The sequence below is a fragment of the Orcinus orca genome, chromosome 1, assembly GCF_937001465.1.
Source record: "Orcinus orca chromosome 1, mOrcOrc1.1, whole genome shotgun sequence".
In the NCBI taxonomy this organism is placed as follows: Eukaryota; Metazoa; Chordata; class Mammalia; order Artiodactyla; family Delphinidae; genus Orcinus; species Orcinus orca.
The window spans coordinates 109,971,288-109,989,725 of NC_064559.1; the positions used below are offsets into that span (position 1 = coordinate 109,971,288).

An 18,438-nucleotide genomic window follows, 5' to 3' on the forward strand; every position below is an offset into this window, starting at 1 on the left:
TACAGCACGCTGGCCCCTCTGGCTCTCTCCTGTAGCTCTGCGCACACTCAGGTTGCTCTGTGCTGAGATCCTGCGACATGTCCTCCTGCTGTCACCCAGCAGGCATGCCCACTCCTCTCAATTAAAACCTGGCTCAAGGAAGCTCCTTCTCTGAAGCCTTTCCTGACTTCCCCTGGTTAGAGGGGACCCTTGCTCCACGTCCTCCAAGCGTCCTTGACCGTGCCACGAGCACGTTGCAGCCTCCATTTACACATCTATCTCCCCCTCCTAGACTGGGGATTTGGGTCTGCGCGACGCCTGGCAAAGAAGAGCACGATATATCAGTATTTGTAGAATGGATGAGAAAGGAGCTTGGAGTCAGAGATTGTGGGTTGTGGTGCTGGCTCTGCACCTACTAGGACACTGAATTTCTCCGAGCCTCAGTTTGCTCATCTCATCTGTGAAATGGGGACAGTACACTTTTCTTACGAGATGGCTGTGAAGTTAAAATGAGAAGACACCTGGGAAAAGGCTAGTGTGGCGCAGATTTGGCGCGTGTCTGGAGCCGAGCAGGGACTCGGTCCCTGTTGCCCACTTCAGCTGACAGCTGGGGAGGAAGTCTCCATTTCGCGGTGATGAGTCTCATGACCACCTCGTGCTTCTGTCTCCTCTCAGAGAGGGCTTCTCATCTTGCCCCTGTTGCGGGGGGGTGTGTGTGCCTGGGGGTGCCTTACAGCAGGAGGGCTGGGTTTGCCACCGGGGGGCAAAGGCGTGTGAACCCTCCTTACTCTGTGGAGGCCTCAGCAAATGTTCAGAACCCGAATCCTGTTTGTCCAAGTTTCTCCAGGGCCTGGTGCGTCCCCTTGGCTGCCAGCAGGGGTTGAGAAACGGCCCTGCGTGGGCTGTCGTGTCCTGAGCCCTGTGTAAACCAGTGGCAGCCTGCCTGTTAATGCCTGGACTTCTGCTTTCTCAGGATTTCTCCAACCACCTGTCCCTCAGGTGCCTTCTCTGTTGTATCCCGGAAGGACGATTTTCATCAAGGCTCATGGTATCTGTTAGTGCCGTGCAGAGGCATCCAGTGGGAAGAAGCAGGGGAGATGTGTTAGAGAGATCAACCTGGAATTGAAAGTTTAATAACTTGGAAAAAAAGGAGTTTTAGGGAAGCGACTAAACAGCTTTAAAAGAATGGAGATGAGGTCAAACCTGTTCAACCAGGTCCTTGAGCAGTAGGTAGCTCAAATAGAAGGCGACCGATTAAACACGTGACACGTCGCACACTTGCTGGGCCACTTGGCCAGTGTGGCCCCGGCTCGTTTGGGCATCAGTGCCTCTCTCAGCCCCTTCCCTATGTCACATCAACCCCCTCCGCCGCTTATACAACCTCTGACTCATCTGCACCAGAGTGCTCACCCCTCTTGACTCCTTTCTGGGGGGCAGTGAGGAGGAAGGTGGTCTGAGAAATGACTTAGGACCATTTGTCCTCGTTGCAGGAGTAATCCACACAGAGTGCAGAACGGTTGGAAAACAGTAAGTGCAAAGAAAACGGTCACTTGTTACCTTTCTGCCTTTTAGCATTCTCTTGTGTGTTCGCTCAGAACTTTCCCCACCCATGTGTGTGTGTGTGTGTGGGGGGGTCTTTACAAAAACACGTCCAAACCCTTTTAGAGCCTTTTCCTCCTCTAACTTAGTAATGCGCTTTCAGCAGTGCTGGTGTTCATCAGTGTTTTTCTCTGTGATTTGTAATGGCTGCGTAGTATTTCACCTCACGGGGAAGTGCTGTAATTTATATAACCGAGTCTCCCGGTGGACCTTTCCTTGCTCTGGGAATGCCCCAGGGGTGTGTTGCTCATTCTTCTACCTCCCTCTGGAAGGTTCCCGTACTCTGTGCCAGCACAACCCTCCACGTTCCAGTACTGTGTCCAGACTACTCCACCTCAGTTCTCTGCTCGGGGCTGCTGCAGAGTTAATCTCTGTCACCGTGGTTCTGTCTTCCGTGCCTGTGCCCCCCAGTAAGAACAGGCAGGGCCCACTGCCTATCACCTGTTCACAGTCATGCTCGAAGCATGTTCCTCTAACTGAATTGGGAAGAAAAGATTCAACCCCAGGGTTGCCCACAGAGGAGGGCAAAGAGCAAGAGACTGAACCACCAACAAGGAAAGTCACAGCTGAGAGATGAAGAAGGGCCACGGATTGCTATTCTGAGTAACACGTGCCTGGGAAAATCCCCAGAAGCCATGTCAGGGCACTTGACTCTTAAGTTTTTGTTGAGTGTAGACGTTGGTACTTAATTATTACTGGCCGCCCACACTCAAAGCAAAGTGGCCCCCTCCTCGGGTGGTCCCTGCTGCCCTAAGTGGTTGTATGCCAGGTCATGGAGTACAGATGCCCAGCTGGTCAAGTCTGGCTGGACCTGGGTGGGCCCCCAAGTCTACAGCTTGGGAGGGCTGGTTAAGAGTTGCTCAATCATTGAGCTTGCTGTCTGGGTAATTTGCACCAAGAGACAGAGCGGGGAGCTGCGGGTGAGTGCAGCGGCGACAGTAGGCACGTGTGTAGGCTGCGTTTTCGGAGCCCAGAAACTGAGGCCAAGGGCAGGAAGCACATCCCTGAAGGGTGGAGTGGAGCTGTCTGTGGGGAGGGGGCCTAGGTCATGCAGGTTTTCCAGTTCTGGGCCTTCCAGGGCTTAGCTGTGCTGTGGTTGTACTCTCGGGTTGCTCTGAACCTCCACTCTGAGTTGTACCCCCTTCTCCACCCTCCTCCCCGGCACACACTTGAGCTAGTCGAATGGGCTCAGCTTCCTGTAATTATCTGTTCACCGTCCAACAGGACAGCCCGCGTGTGTTGGAGATGGTTGCGGTCTAGGAGAATGGTCATCTCTGCTGCCCGCCCAGCTGCTGCCCTTACTGTCCTCTGCAGCCAACCCCAGCTCCCAGAGCCACCTGCCCTTTCCCCCAGGAAGCTGGCCGGGAACCTCTGGAACCAAATGCGGGTGTTCAGGGCTTTTCCTCACCTCAGGGAAGTGAGCGCTTGGAGCCAGTGCCCTGCTGGAGTCATCGAACTCATTCACGCATCCATCAGTAATGTTTACTGAAGTCTCTCCTAAGCCCAGTGCTGGGCTCTGCCCAGGGCCGCACAGAGAGAGACACAGTTGGTCACTGTCTGGTGACTCCAGCCCTGAGAGTCACTGCACGGCCGGGGGACCAGAGGAGAAGGCTCTGGGCAGGGGCCTTGGATGGAGTTGAGAAGAGCATTTGTGTTTTGCACAAGGAGGCTTACTGGGTCGGAGCTGGAGGGGCTGCACCTGGAGTGGGAAACTGCTCTGAGGGCCCCTGCAGACAACCCATTCAGAACTGGGCGCCCCTGGGCAGCCAGGCAGCCCCCACTTTCTAGCTCTGTGTCTCCGAGGCTTGGGTGCTGAGAGGCAGAAGCGGGGGGCGTGTGTCAAGGACCCCTTCACGTCAAGTCTTGTTCCTGATGTCACTGGGGAAGCCCCGGAAGGTCTTCTGCTTCCTTCTGCTGCCCAAAGAAGCCCTTTGAGATTGTTCAGGAAGGACCTGGGCTCAGTGGTCCTCTTCCTGATGGGACTGGCCAGCTTCCAGGAGAAAAAACAGGACGGCTGAGTGTGAGGGCAGCCGCGGAGGAGTTGTTCTGCCCCGTGTGCCGGGAGGGTGGGCAGACAGTAAAGAGACTGTTGTGAAGCCCAGCAGACACCTCTCGATCTGGCTCAGAATCTGGAGCAACCGAGACATCCTAGGTCCAGAAATGCAGCCTAAACGAGCAGCAGCGGCAATAGTCCTGAAATGTATGCTTGTGAGAAGGACTAAGGCATCTGCTGGTTCTGAGGGACGGTCCTTTTCTAGAACTCACTGTAAGCTTGTGGTTCCTGGGCCCCTGGACTTGGCAGGAACTGCTGTGCCATGAGGCCGCCTTCTTACTAAAAAGAATCAGCCTGACACTCAGCCCACTTGTGTTATTTTTGAGACCGGATGGAAGGAAACAGTGGTCAGTAGATCTAGGGTAACTACAGCGAGAGCATTTACAGGCAAGTAATGTGATTCTTTTTATCTTAATTTTTTTCCCCTCTGGAAAACAGAAGGCAAATACAGGTACTTATATTCAATTATGATCATCTTCCATTGGATTTGCTGCCTTGAGTCCTGGTGGAGCTGGGAGACGGGTCCATCTCATAGCCATGGGCATGGTTGGCAGGGCTGCAGGACTCCCCCTTGGCTGCCTGTCCTTCCAGATGTTGCTTCCATGCCATTCCTGGTTTGGGGGTGAGGGGGAATACAGGTGAGGAATATTATGGGCTGGGTAGGACTCTGGAGGGTTATTCCTGCCTTTTCAGGGAAAGGAGTGGAGGGTAGTGGCAAGAGGTGAGTGCCAGGAGAGGAGGGGCTGAGATGGAAGAGCAGGGAGGTGTGGTCTTTGGATTGGTCCTCGTGCCAAGCACGTCATGGGATGAAAAGAGCCATGGACATCCTGGAAGTGCCCAGGTCTTCCCTATGGTTTAAATAGTGAAGGAGAGGAGAGCTGGAGGATTTCATAAATTCAGGTGAGAAAAGGACAAGAAATTGAAGGCATGTGAAAAGAGAAGGGCTTGTTTGTTATAGCCCCCACCCCCCCCCCAAAAAAAGAAAAAAGTAAACCTAAATATCCACCAATATGGGAATGAATAAAATGGGGTGTCGTCCTGTTGTGGAATACTATACAGCTGTATAAAAGGAAAGACCCAGAATTCTATTCAATCTCAAAAGTGTTGAGGAGGAAAACTAAGGAACATTTCTGTATGAAAGGATGATGTTTATGTTAAAAAATGCTGATCAATAGTGTATATTTTCAATGGCTTTATATATGTATAAATATATATTTACTATATATATATATATATATATTTTTTTTTTTTTTTTTTCCTTTTTTAAGTCAGGAGTGATCCATCCCTAAGTCTTAACTGTACCAATCTCTGGGGAAAGGAGGGGGAAGCAGGATTCTAGCTAGTAGTCAGAAGAGATTAAAAGCTTGTAATATTTTAACTAAAAATTTTTGTCTAAAGTATTAGAATGTTTAAAAAACTTTTGAAGTCATAGTTTAGCAGTCCTCTAAGGTGGCAGCTTCAACATCTAGTAATGAGTGAATTAGACAACAGCTCAGAAGCAGGGACCCAGCCCAGGGTCTTGGTAGCTAAACGTCCTGGGATGGTGGGGCACCTAGTGACTCAGCGGACATCATGGAGATCAAAGTCAGTTTGGGACGAAGTGATTCACTTGTTTGCAGCCCTCTTTGCTGGTTCTGGAGCTGGTAGTCACACCTTAGAAGTAGCATCAATAATTTAACATTTATTCATCATTGTCTCTAGAACATCTCTTTTAGGTACCACTGGAGATTTAAACTAAAAAAAGAATGAAGGATTAAATGAGTGATATTTTTGTCCTTGAACTTAAAACCAGGTCAGGCCCTCATCTTGTCTCACCTGACTGTTAATTTGGTCTCCCTGCTTCCAGTCTTGCCCTCTACTCTGTCCTCCCCCTGCCACTTGAGTGATGATTCAGAAACACAAAACCTGACCTGTCTCCCACTTGCCTCTTCTCAGCTGCCCTGGTCCCAGAGGAGGGGTTTGATTTTATTTGCATGACTTTCAGTGCCCTTTCCCACCTGGCACTGACGTGCCCCCCAGTCACGTGACAAAAGAGACCTTGGCAAACTTCTTGCTAATAATCCTGGGACATAGTACAATGTTTTCACATGGCATGTACCTCACCTTGCTTCCTTCAAGACCCAGTTCAGATGTTACTGCCTCTGTGAAGCCTCTTTGTCCTTACTTTCTCCTTTTGAGGGGTCTTAACCTTGCACTTTGCACCTCACTGCCATCACATCCTGTTGTATAGTATTAATTAGTTATGAGTATTTCTTTGGGAATTGTCAACTTAGGATAAAACTACGTCTTATTCATCTCTCCTTCATGGTTTCTGTGCTGGTCCCCCTCATATAATAGGTATTCAAAAAATGTTGGCTGAAAGTATAACACATGTTCTAGTTACATTTGTTGTGTAACAAATTGTTTCACAACTCAGTGACTTAAAATAACCATTTTATTAGGCTCACAGCATCTGTGGGTTGGAAATTTGGGCAGGCACTGGCAGGGGTGGCTTCTCTCTGCTCTACAATGTCGGGGGCCTCGGCTTGGAGGATCCCAAGGCTGGGAGGCGGCTCACAGCTCAGGCCTGGAATCATGAAGGCTGGTTCCTGCCCTTGGCTGGCTACTGATGGCGAGCTCTACTGGGGCTGTGGACTGGAGCGCCCTCTCCATGTCTTGGACTCCCTCACAGCATGGCAGCCTCAGGACTTCTTCCATGTTGGCATCAAGTTGCAGAGTGGAAGCCGCATTGCTTTTTATGGCCGAGCCTTGCAAGTCACACCATGTCACAAACCTGCCCAGATTCAAAGGGAAGGGTATAAACTCCATCTCTTGGTCACAGTGCAGAGGAGCATGTGGGACGGGAGATATCGTTACTGCCATGTTTGGAAAATACAAACTGCCGTGGTTGGTGTGTGGGAGAGATTAGTTGCACAGCTAGAACGAACACTTACAACTACTGCTACAACTACAGTTGCTGGCTTAATGCATACTGAGCACTTATGGTGGGCCAGGTCCTAAGGGTTTTAACTCATTTAATCCTTCAACAATACTGTGAAGATTATATTACTTTACAGATAAGGATGCTGGGTCACAGAGAGGTTAAGTGACCAGCCAGGGTCTCCAGCTACTGCCTGTGCTGTGAGAGGTCAGAGAGGGAGAAGCTTCCAGAATTAGCTCCATCCTTCAGGTCTGCTGCTGTGTTGTGCCACTGCATGGCTATTTCAAGGGATGTTTTTGATGGCAGTAAGAACCTGGGTGCAGGTCTTTGTGCTCGTGGTCTGGGGAAGCTGAGCCATGAGCCGTCCTGGCTCTGTGGCTCCCCCGTGTGTGTGGACCGTGGTCAGGCTGCCTCTGGAAGGCAGTGACGTTGACCTAACGGGGCCTTCCTTGTTAAGGTGTTTTCCGTAGTGTGGGTGTCTCCAGCCTGGCTTCGTTGACATATTAATACACATAACTTACTGTCCCTGATTGGGACCCAGCAACTGCTGGCTCTTGGTGGTAAGGGCCAAGCTCCGTGTCTGTCTGTCCCCTGACCCAGAAAGGGATCCAGTGAGGATTCGTTTTAGCTCATGCCCCTTCTTGTCCTCCCTTGGCTGAAGGCTAAAATGTGAGAATTCCCAGCCTTGTCACTGGAGTGGCCTTCCTGACTGCTCTCTTGGGAGCCTTTCCGTTCTGTGAGGCCCTGAGGTGGCCTGGTTTCCACCCCATGGCTGGTCTGTTTGGCATTTTTAACATGAGACCTTGCACACTCCCCATCATCGTCTTCAGGACCAAGTTGGCAAGGAAACCCAGTGGGCGGTTCATCATCACTCATCACTGATATTCACCAGGCACCTTCAGTATGAGCCACAGACTAAGAAAACCATTAGCCATGTTCTTTGTCATGGAGAAAGTGATGTAACCTGAAAAACCATTTCCTCCTCGGGTAAATGTGGCTACGATGAAATCAACCTCATTTACTGTGCGGATTAAATGAGATGACGCGTGCAGAGTATGCCTGACACACTAAGGTGCTAATCATTATCCTCATTCACCTTCATTTTAAACATATACTTGCTTATTTTTAAAAATGGTAAAATAGAGGAAAGGAAAAGAGAGAGGGAACAATCATTCACCATTCAGATTCAGCCCAGTACCATTAATGTTTTGTTTGGTTATTTTTCTAGGTACAGTATATATATTTTTTAACATAAATTTACTGTGTGTGCAGTTTTTCATTTTTAACTGAAATTCAAACGTTAATCTTCTCTTTCATGCTTTTGTACTTAACAAAGATTTTTCCTGGTTTTGGATTAGTATCTCACGTTGGTAGAAACAAGATGAAATTTAAAATTTTTCATTTGGTGACTTTCACAGTATTATTTGATCTCTAGGATTACCTCTGAGATTGATATATAGTGCATTTACATTATTCCCATTTTACAGATTAAGAAATGTACTAGTGTGGCCGAGGCACATGCAGAATTCGTAACAACTGTGTGCTGTTTGAGCTCTGAGGATTATAGAGGTCACAACTGGAACAGGAGATGTGGAATGGTGAGCTAGATCCTTCTGACACTTTGACATGCTCACTTATGCATCTTGAACTCAGAAATTGGATCCCGTGCTTAGAGATGTGTGTCCCTGAGCCCAGGCATGTTCAAAAAATGCTTGGGAAGCTGGCTTTCACAGGCGCAGCCACACCTCCCTGCTCACTAACTCCTGAATCACGTTGCCTCTAGCCAGGTTGTCTAGGACTCAGCACGAAGGAAAAAGTGGGAGCAAACTTGGACAAGCAATAGCTTGAAAAACTAGTTAAGTGATATCATGTGTTTATGGATTACAGACTGCCAAAACTAATCTAAAAGGATGTAGCCTTTCCCACTGACCATTTATTGTCTAAATCAGTGATTCTTAATCTTTTTTTCTGGGTCTTGAATCTCTTTATCTTTTGAAGTTCATGGACTTTTTTTCTAGAAGAACACACACAAGTGCATGTAATATAATTTTTCTTTCAATCTTAGGACCCACAGGTGTCTATATTAGATACATGTTGGTACAAAACAAATTACTCCAACACTTAAGACTAAAAGAACAGTAAATTCTTCTCAATTTTATTGCAAATGTAAAACTGCTCTTAAAATAAAAATTGTCCTAAAATAAAAATCTTGATGGGAGAAACTGTGTTCTGCTAAACCAGTAGTTGTTGCAATTGTGAGTATAATTCTTAAAGCAAAACAAAACAAAAAAACCCAAAACCAAACCAAAAAAACAACAGTTAACATTTATTATCTCTCACAGTTTCTGTGGATCAGGAATTCAGGAGCATCTTAACCGTGAAACTCTGACACTGGGGCTCCCAGGGGGGTTCAGTCAAGATGTCATTTGGGGCCGCAGTCGTCTGAAGGCTTGGCAAGGGCTGGAGGAAGTAGCTCCTAGAAGCCTTAGTTATATGCTGGTTGTCGGCACTAGGCTTCACGTGGACCTGGTCACAGGGCTGCTTTGATGTCCTCATGACATGGCATTTGGCTTTCACCAGAGAGCACGGTGAAAACCCCAGTGTTTTTTTATGACCTAGCTTTGGAAATCACACTCCATCATTTCTGCATTTCCTTTTGGTCACACAGGTCAGCTGTATTCAGTACCTAGGGCAAGGTATGGGGGAGTAGCTTCCAGGCCCTCTCCAGGTGTGCCACCCTCCCAGCACATTGACCTGGAAGTTCTAATCCTGTCATTTAGGGTTTTTATCTGGGGCTGGAGGGCGGGGTGCTATTACATAGGCACGATTGATTAAATCATTGGCCATTGGTGATTAAACTCAACTTCCAACCCCTTTCTCCTCCCTGGACTTCAGAGGGTGGGGCTGAACATTCCAGCCCTCTCTTGAAAATATCTAAGGGCCTACCTTGAATGACCTCATTAGCAACAACTTCTGTATGGTCAGAGTCTCCTTGTGAATAACAAAAGACTCTATAGCTAAGGAAATTCCCAGAGTTTTAGGAGCTGTGGGCCAGGAACTAGGGGACAAAGACCAAATATATAGTCCTTCTTGTTACTTGGGCTTGGCTGCTTGCTGCTTGAAAGGCAATACAAGAGACACATGTTGGCTGGAAAGGAAAGGTTGCTCTATTCAGGAGGCTGGCCAAACCCAGCTCCAAGATTCTGCTTGACCCTGAAAGGGAGAATCATTTGCGGAGGGGGTCAGAGTCTTCGTTACCTTCCACGGTTTGCAGACTTTCTTTTGATTGGTTGGTGGTGAAGTAACAGGCCAGTGCTCCAGGAATCTTGTGCTCAGCCTGAAGTTACCATCCTCCACCTGGGTGGGGACCTTAGTACCTGCAGAAGAACTCAAAGGTATTGTTGATGTTTTTCTCCTTGAGGAGGAACCAGGACCCTGCCCCACGGCTGCTCCTCCTCAGTTCCTGCATTCCTTAATCACTTGCCATTCTATTACCCAGTATTTTCTTTCTCGTCCTTTTCTCTCTTTGTTTTTTTAAGTCTCTTATTTTAAAAAATTCATTTTTTTGAGATATCATTGACATTTAACATTATATTAGTGTCAAGTGTACAACATAATGATTCGGTATTGTATATGTTGTGAAATTGTTACTGAACCACACTCAGGTCTACTTCCTTGATGCACACAGCAAAGCCAATCTACTGACACTGGGTTGTGGTGAAGCAAGGTACAGCGTTTATTGCAGGCGCCTAATGCGCAAAAGACCCAAACTCCCCAATGGTTTGTTTGTTTGTTTGCTGTACACAGGCCTCTCACTGCTGTGGCCTCTCCCGTTGCGGAGCACAGGCTCCGGACGCGCAGGCTCAGCGGCCATGGCTCACGGGCCCAGCCGCTCTGCGGCATGTGGGATCTTCCCGGACCGGGGCACGAACCCGTGTCCCGCGCATCGGCAGGTAGACTCTCAACCACCGCGCCACCAGGGAAGCCCGGTAGTACTATTTTTTAATTTTTTTGAGGAACCTCAGTATTGTTTTCCATAGCGGCTGCATCAATTTATATTCCCACCCACGGAGCAGAGAGATTCCCTTTTCTCCACATCCTCACCAACACTTGTTTTTTCTTGTCTTTTTGATAATAGCCATTCTAATACATGTGAGCTGATGCCTCATTGTGATTTTAAGTTGCATTTCCCTGACGATGTTGAGCATCTTTTCGCGTGTCTATTGGCCATTTGTGTATCTTCTTTGGAAAAAACATCTGTTCAGATCCTCTGCCCACTTTTCAATCAGATGGTTTCTTTGCTGTTGAGTTGTATGAGTTCTTTATAAGGACTTTATTTTCTTTAGAGCAGTTTTGGTTTTTCAGTAAGATTGAGAGGAAGATACAGAGATTTTCCATATACCTTTAGTCCCCACACATTCATAAATTGCCCCATTATCAACATCACTCATCAGAGTGGTACGTTTTTTAACCAAGAATGAACCTGTATTAAAACATCATCATCACCCAAAGTCCATAGTTGACCTCAGGGTTCACTCTTGGTGTTATACATTCTGTGGGTTTGGACAAATGTATAATGAACGACATATATCCATCATTGTATTGATAGTATCATACAGAGTATTTTCACTGCCCTAAAAATACTTTGTGCTCTCCGTATTCATATCCCAGCCCTCACAACCACTGATCTTTATGGAGACTGATTTGTCTCCATAGTTTTGCTTTTTTCAGAATGTCATTTACTTGGAATCCTACAGTGTGTAGCATTTTCTGATCGCCTTCTTTCACTTAATAATATGTATTTTCAAGTTCCTCCGTGTCCTTTCATGGCTTGATAGCCCATTTCTTTTCACTGCTGAATAATATTCCATTGTCTGGATGTATCACAGTTTATGTATCCATTCACCTACTGAAGGACATCTCATTTGCTTCCAAGTTTTGGCAGATATGAAGAGAGCCGCTGTACATATCCATGTGTAGGTGTTTGTGTAGACAGAAGTTTTCAATTGCTTTGTGTAAATACCAAGGAGTGCAATTGCTGAATTGTTTGGTAGGAATATGGTTACTTTTACAAGATACCACAAGACTGTCCTCCAAAGCATCAGTACCATTTTGCATTTCTGTTGCAGGAAGGGAGACCCCTTCCAGGGCCCGAGAGCGGGCTCTCGTCTAACTCTCGGAAATGAATTGTCCGAGGAGACACACGTGCTGACAAAGCAGGAGACTTTATTGGGAAGGGGCGCCTGGGCGGAGGGCAGGAGGGTGAGGGAACCCAGGAGGACTGCTCTGCCACGTGGCTCACAGTCTCAGGTTTTATGGTGATGGGATTAGTTTCCGGGTTGTTTCTAGCCAATCATTCTGACTCAGGGCCCTTCCCGGTGGCATGCACGTCACTCAGCCAAGATGGATTCCAGCGAGGAGGATTCTGGGAGGTTGATAGGACATGTGGACTGGCGTCTTCTCTCTCCTTTTGACCTTTCCCGAATTCTTCCGGTTGTTGGTGGCTTGTTAGTTATGTGTTCCTTACCAGATCTCCTGTAGCAAAATAACGCATGCAAATTGTTACTGTCTTTGCCTGGCCAGGGTGGGCGGTTTCAGTCAGTGCTTCCCCTAACATGTCCACCAGCAGTGAATGAGCATTCCTGTTGCTCTGCATCCTCACCAGCATTTGGTGTTGTCAGCATTCCAGATTTTGGTCATTCTACTAGGTGTGTAGTAGTATCTCATTTTTGCTTTAATTTGCATTTCCCTGATGATGTCTGATGTGGAGGGAGCATCCTTTCATATGCTTACTTGCCATCTGTATATCTTCTTTGGTGAGGTGTCTGTTAAGGTCTTTGGCCAATCTTTTAATCAGGTTGTTTTTTTTTTCCTTTGTTTTAGGAGTTCATTTTATGTTTTACAGTACAGTTCATTATCAGATGTGTCTTTTACAAGTATTTTCTCCCAGTCTGTGGCTTGTCTTCTAATTCTCTTGATATTGGCTTTTGCAGAGCAGACGTTTTAAATTTTAATGAAGGCCAACTTATCATTTATTGCTTTCATGGATAATGCCTTTGGTACTAGGGCTGAAAGGACATCACCATACCCAAGGTCATCTGGGTTTTCTCCTATGTTATCTTTTAGGAGTTTTTAATTAATTAATTTATTTATGGTTGCATTGGGTCTTCGTTGCTGCACGCGGGCTTTCTCTAGTTGCAGCGAGTGGGGGCCACTCTTCATTGCGGTGTGTGGGCTTCTCAATGCGGTGGCTTCTCTTGTTGCGGAGCACGGGCTCTAGGCATGCGGGTTCAGTAGTTGTGGCATGTGGGCTCAGTAGTTGTGGCTCACGGGCTCCAGAGCACAGGCTCAGTAGTTGTGGCGCACGGGCCCAGTTGCTCCACGGCATGTGGGATCTTCCCGGACCAGGGCTCAAACCCATGTCCCCTGCATTGGCAGGCGGGTTCTTAACCACTGCGCCACCAGGGAAGTCCACTCTTAGGAGTTTTATAGTTTTGCATTTTACAATTAGGTCTGTGATCTATTTTGAGTTAATTTTTGTGAAGAGTGTAAGGTTTGTGTCTAGATTCATTTTTTTTTTATGTGAGTGTCTAGTAGTTTGAACACCATTTGTTGAAGAGACTATCTTTACTCCACTGTTTTTCCTTTGACCTGTGTCAGAGATCAGTTGACTATATTTATGATGCTAATGTAAATGGTATTGTGCTTTTACTTTTAGATTCTATTTATTCATTATTGGTATATAGGAAAGCAGTTGACTTTTGTACATTAACCTCTTGTATCCTGCAGTCTTGCTGTAATCTCTTAGTTCAGGAGTTTCTTTGTCAATAAAAACTTTTTTATTTTTACATAGGCAATCATGTCACCTGCAAACAAATTTAGTTTTATGTCTTCCTTCCCAATATATATACATTTTAAGTCTTTTTCTTGCCTTATTGAAAAGGAATGGTGAGAAGGGACATCTTTGCATTGTTCCTGATCTTAGTGGGAAAGCTTTGAGTTTCTCACCATTAAGTGTGATGTTAGCTATAGGTTTTTTGTAGGTAGTCTTTATCAAGTTGAGGAAGTTCCATTCTGTTCCTAGTTTACTGTGAGTTTTCTTAATGAATGGGTGTTGAATTTTGTCAAATACTTTTTCTGCATCTGTTGATATGACCATGTGGTTTTTCTTTTTTAGTTTGATGTGATATGTTATAATACATTGACTGATTTTCGAATGTTGAACAACTACACCTGGGATGAATCTCATTTGGTTCTGGTATATAATTCTTTTTATATTTTTTGGATTCAATTTGCTCATATTTTGTTGAGAATTTTTGCACCTATGTTCATGAGAAATATTTGTCTGTAGTTTTCTTATAATGCCTTTGTTGATTTTGGTATTAGGGTAATGCTGGCCTGATAGAATGAGTTAGGAGGGGGTATTCCCTCTGTTTCCATCCTATGAAAGAGATTGTAGAGAATTGGTATAATTTCTTCCTTAAATGTTTGGTAGAATTCGCCAGTTACCCCATCTGGGCCTGGTGCTTTCTGTTTTGGACAGTTATTAATTATTGATTCAGTGTCTTTAATAGGTATAGACCTATTCAGATCATCTTTGCTTCTTGTGTGAGTTTTTGCGGATTGTATATTTCAAGGAATTGGTCCATTTCATCTAGGTTATCAAATTTGTGATCATACAGTTGTTCATAGGATTTCTTTATTATTCTTTTAATTTCCATAGAATCTTATAATTTCCTCTCTTTCATTTTGGATATTAATAACTTGTACCCTCTTTTTTTCTTTGTTAACCTGGCTACAGGCTTATTGGTTTTATTGATATTTTCAAAAAAAACAGCTTTTGGTTTCATTGACTTTTCTCTGTTGATTTTCTGTTTTTAATTTCATTGATTTCTACCCTAATTCTTATTTCTTCTGCTTACTTTGGATTTACTTTACTCCTCCTTTCCTAATTTCCTAAGGTAGAAACTTAGATTATTGACTTAAGATTTTTATTCTTTTCTAATTCAATGCTATAAATTTTCCTCTAAGCACTGCTTTCCCTGCATATCATAGGTTTTGCTAAGTCATATTTTAATTTTCATTTATTGATAGTTTAAAAGTTTTTTTTTAAATTTCTCTTGAGATTTTCTTCTGTGACCCGTGTGTTATTTAGAGGTGTGTTGTTTAATCTCCACATATTTTGGTATTTTCCAGTTATCTTTCTATTATTGATTTCTAGTTTAATTCCATTTTGGTCTACCAGCAGATATTATATGATTTCTATATTCTAAAATTTGTTAAGGGGTATTTTATGGCCCAGAATGTGGTCTGTGTTGGTGAATGTTCCATGTGAGCATGAGAAGAATGGGTATTCTACTGTCGTTGGATGAAATAGTCTGTAGATGTCTATTGTATCCAGTTCATTGAAGGTGTTGTTGAGTTCAGCTATGTTCTTATGGATTTACTGCTTGCTGATTCTGTCCATTTCTGAGAGAGAGGTGTTGACATCATCAACTATGCTAGTGGATTCATCTTTTTTTCCTTGCAGTTCTATCAGTTTTTGCCTCATGTAGTTTGATGCTCTGTTGTTATGTGCATATGCAGTAAGACCTGTTATGTCTTCTTAGAGAATTGACTCCTTTAATCATTATGTAATGTCCTTCTTCATTCCTGATAATTTTCCTTACTTTGAAGTCTGTCTAAAATTAATATAGCCACTCCAGGTCTTTTGATTAGTGTTAACATGGTATATTTTTCTCCATTCATTTACTTTTAATGTTTGTCTTTATGTTTAAAGTGGGTTTCTTGTAGACAAGATATAGTTGGGTAGTGTTTTTAATCCACTCTGACAATCTCTGTCTTTTAATTGATACGTTTAGACCATTGACATTCAAAGTGATTATTGATATAGTTGGATTAATATCTACCATATTCATTACTATTTTTTGTTGCCCTTGTTTTTTGTTCCTATTTTTGTCTCCCACTCTTTTTATGTCTTTTGTGTCTAGTCCTTTTTATACAGTTATATATAATACTTGGATCATTTTAATTTAGAGAAGTGATAACTTACTTATTGCAAAACAAAGAGTACAGAAATGTCTAAAGTAAAAAATGTTATTTTTGATCCCTGCCCAGAGGAACCTTCTATTGTAGGCTGAGAGGGAAGATGGAAGGGACAGTGGCGTCAGGAGATGCCTTGGCCAGGGTCGGGGCTCTTTTTTTTTTTTTTTCTTTGCGATATGGGGGCCTCTCACTGTTGTGGCCTCTCCCGTTGCGGAGCACAGGCTCCGGACGCGCAGGCCCAGCGGCCATGGCCCACGGGCCCAGACGCTCCGCGGCATGCGGGATCCTCCCGGACTGGGGCACGAACCCATGTCCCCTGCATCGGCAGGCGGACTCTCAACCACTGCGCCACCAGGGAAGCCCGGGGCTCTGTCTTTTTGAAGGTAGCAGCATCTAGGAAAATGAGATCCGGACAGCAGGGGCAGTGCCAGGAGAAGGAAATGGGGAATGTGGGGTATAGAATGGGAATTAAACTGTTGAGAAGAAAAAGTTAATTTCTATTTCTATGTTAAGGTCCACTTCCTAAGAGCAGCATTATTTTTAAGGGTCAGAGGCCCTTTGTGGGGTCGGAAGGGAATGCAGAAGATATTTAATAAGCAGGTGCAGCTGAATGTGTATGGTTAAAGTGCAGTCTAGTATCTATTTATTTATTTATTTGTCATGACTGTTTATAACCGGCTTCCCACTCGGACAAGTTGTTTTGACCCTGATGCCCTGGCTCATTCAGGCCACTTAACACTGTTTACCTTTCAGGGGAATAATGTGTATGATCCTCCGATCTAGTGCTTTTGTAAGGTCTGTAAATAGAATGCAGTCTAGGTGAGCTCAGTATTGCATCATCATAGCCAGTATCTGATGGGCCTCAGCTTCTTACTTCTGCCCATTCACTAGAGGAGAATAAAACTTTCTTGACCCAAATCAGCAAAGGGAGGAGCTCAAGGCTGTTGAGAGTCTTAAACCAGGATCTGGTCTTTAATTTGGGCACCTGGCTGGCACTCTGTCGATAAAGACATCTCGACACTGCTCTGCATTAGAGTTTTTAAAACTCCTAATGCCCAGGCTTCTGCACACCAGACCAGTTACATGGGGTGGGGCCCGGGCCCTTTTAGTTTTTAAAGCTCTCCAGGTGATCCCAGTGTGGGTCTAAGGTTGAGAAGTAGTGCCCTAACAAAGATGCTGGCTGGCCCTGACCTGCTTGCGGCCTTCTTTGCAGCGGGTGGGGCGTGGTTGTGGCTGTTTTGTCGTAGAACATTGAAATGCAGGGAGACCTAAAAGTTATGAATGTAGTTACATGGTTTTCAAAGTTCTGCATCTCTGGAGTACTGCAAACATTTGGTTCAAGTGTCATTATATACATATCTATATATTTTTAAATTGTTGTAGGACACATAGTAAAAATGTTACACACTAAATTTTAACATACTGAAAATAACTAATGAGCTGTCTTCTCCATGACCTTCAATATAGTTGTGAATGCTGTCAACCAGAATGTATCACGTCAATTCACGTACCACGTCCATCTGTTGATTTGCCACCTCTCCCACCCCCTTTTCACTTTCCTTGCTTCTGCTGCTTAAGCCAAGGTGGGGTTCCATGCAAAATTTTGTTTGGGAGAAAAGGTTGTGCACGAATGAAAGTTTATAAGCCACAGGCCTTTCCTTGTAGCGTCTGTTTTAGATTAGATCAGCTTGCTTTGAGGCTCAGGCATCTCCCGGGCTGGGCTTAGAGCTGCATCCTGCTAGGATTTGAGCCGTCCCGGCTGTTCCCCAGCTGGATCCACTGCAGATAAGTTTGAGCTGGGGCAGCTGTGATGGCCTTTTGGCGGGAGAGTGGGAGAAGCTTTCATGGGAGTGGGAGTGGGCTGCAGCTGTGGGTGGAGGTGGGCGACCCCACACATGGTGTCATCGTCAAGAGGCCATTGGCGTGTCCTTAAGGGATCCCTGGCCCAAATCCTGTCCTCTCTGGATCCAGAGCCACAGAGTATTCCAGCCAGGAGGGGCCCTAGCTAGCAGCTCTTTCTTAAGGACTAGTTATGGGCTAGGCCCCATGCTAGGGGCTTTATATATGTTATCTAATTAAGTCTTTTGATAACTCTGCGAGGCACACATAATTATCCCTATCTTACAGATGAGAAAACTGAAGCTTGGAGAGGTTAAGTAACTTATCCAAGGTCACAACTAATCTAATAAGTGACAGAGCCAGCATCGGCACACGTGCTAGTCCACTCCAAAGCCTTCTTAGAAATCATTTTGTGGATGAAGAGATCAAGGTACAAGAGAGGAAAAGCAGCTTGTCCAAGATAGCACAGCCAGCTCCAGTTCCTGGCAAAGCTGTGACTAGCCCTCCCCTGCTCTTTCTGCCACAGTGCTGTGTGCCCCCTGCTGTCAAGGGGAAGGCCACAGGGGTGTGCCCCCCTCCCACCTTCTCAGTGGCTCAGGCAGAATCAGTTGTGCTGGCATGGAATGAGTAAGCAAACTCACTCTATTTCCCGCCCCTGAGTCTGTGAGGGGAGACCATGTTAAGAACATGGAGAAGGCAGGCAGAGGCCAGGCGGAGACGCATATCCCAGCCAGAGGGTGGGGCGGCCGGTGGTGAATCAGAGCTCAGTCTCCAGAGCAGCCCGACTTCCTTGTTACGGGGGGTGGGGGGGGCGCCGTCAGTTGCCCCCATCGGCGGCGTGTGGGCATCTGGGCATCAGGGATGTGCGTCAGCCCTTCCCATTCCTGTTCATGTGGACTCCGAACAGCGGCCTACAGGAGCTCAGCTCTGCCTCCGCATATGGAGGAAAGAGGGTGTAATGAATGCTCTACCTAGTGTCATGGGAGTAGCTACCTCTTGCAAA

At 45.6% G+C, this 18,438-nt stretch overlaps 1 protein-coding gene across 7 annotated transcripts in view; it reads left to right on the plus strand.

Annotated features, from left to right (window-relative positions):
• Nucleotides 1–18,438, plus strand: part of IGSF3 (immunoglobulin superfamily member 3) — a 98,291-nt gene that overhangs the window by 35,156 nt on the left and 44,697 nt on the right. The window lies entirely within an intron of this gene.